The following is a 1,680-nucleotide window of genomic DNA, read 5'->3' on the forward strand; positions in this document are numbered from 1 at the left end:
CTGAAACAAGTCTTGTTCTTTTGCCCAGGCTTGAGTGCAGTGGCATGACTATACCTCACTACAGCCTCAAACACCTGGGCACAAGTAATCCTCTTGTCTCAGCCTCCAGAGTAGCTCCCAGTGTGCACCACCATACCTAGCTAATTTTTCTAATATTTTTTTGTAGTAATGGGGTCTCATTATGTTGTTTGGGCTGGTCCCAAACTCCTGGCATGAAACAGTCCTCTAACTTTGTCTTCCAATACCAGTCCTATGTACAAAAATGTGACAACAGAAATGGGCATATTAATATCCAGTTTTAATCGAACAAAACACGTACAACATCTATATGTGTAAAATTACAAAATACCGGTGAAAAATCAAACAACCTAAATAAACAAACAGTATTCTTGCAATGGAAGATTCAACATATGATATCAGTTCTCACTAAATTGATTTATAGATAAAATATAATTCTAAATGTAATGCAGCAGCAGACGGGGTGCGGTGGCTCACGCCAATAATCCTAGCACACTGGGAGGCCAAGATGGATGGATTGCCTGAGCTTACGGTTTCTAGATCAGCCTGAGCTAGAGTGAGACCCCATCTCTACCAAAGATAAAAAAACTGAGGCTAGAGAATCACTTGAGCCCAAGAGTTGGAGATTGCTGTGAGCTATGATGCCATGGCACTCTACCCAGGATGACAGCTTGGGAGTCTGTCTCAAAAAACAGAACAAAACAAGAAACAAAATGCCAGCAGCATTTTTTGTAGATGGAAGCAAGATGACTCTAAAATTTTTATGGAAAGGCAAAGATACTAGAGTAGCCAAAACTATTTTGAAAAAGAACCATCCATCACCCCTTAACCCCTGGCAACCACTGATCTTTTTTACTGTCTCTTTAGTTTTGCCTTTTCCAGAATGTCATAAAGTTAGAATTATACAGTATGCAGCCTTTTCAGATTGGTCACTTTCACTTAGTAATATGCCCTTAAGTTTCCTCCATGTCTTCATGGCTTGACAGCTCATTTCTTCTTAGCACTGAATAATGTTTTATTTTCTGGATGTGCCACAGTTTATCCACTCACAGAATAAAGCTGTTATAAATATCCACATACAGGTTTTTGTGGAGACATAAGTTTTCACCTCCTCTGGGTGAAGGAATGAAAATTGCTGGAGTGTGCGGTAAGAGTATATTTTCCAAACTGGCTGTACAACTTTCATCCCACCTGTATGACTGAAAGTTCCTGTTACTCCCTGCCATTGCCAACATTTTGTGTGAGTCAGTGTTCTGGATTTTGACCATTCTAATGGGTGTTTCAACTGCTGGTGTTTGTTTGTTTGTTTGTTTGTTTGTTTGTTTGTTTTCAGAGACAGGGTCTCACTATATTGCCCAGGCTGGTCTCAAACTCCTGAGCTCAAACCATTCTCCCATTTCATCCTGCCACGTAGTTGTGACTACAGGTGTGCAACTGATTTTTGACAAAGGTACAAAGGTAAAATAGGATATTCTTTTCTTTTTTTTTTTTCCTTTAAAATTAAGCTTTTATACACAGCTATACACATATGTACAAGCAGTTTTGAGGGCCAGAGAAGTAACTCCAAATTTTGGAGCCTTGGAAGCTCTATAAATTAATGCTGAGTTTCAACCAGTGATTAAGTCTGAGATAACAGCATCTGGAGGCTTGGCCTTAGAAAGG

This window comes from Otolemur garnettii, unplaced genomic scaffold (assembly GCF_000181295.1).
Source record: "Otolemur garnettii isolate 467f Iridium unplaced genomic scaffold, OtoGar3 scaffold00277, whole genome shotgun sequence".
Lineage (NCBI taxonomy): Eukaryota > Metazoa > Chordata > Mammalia > Primates > Galagidae > Otolemur > Otolemur garnettii.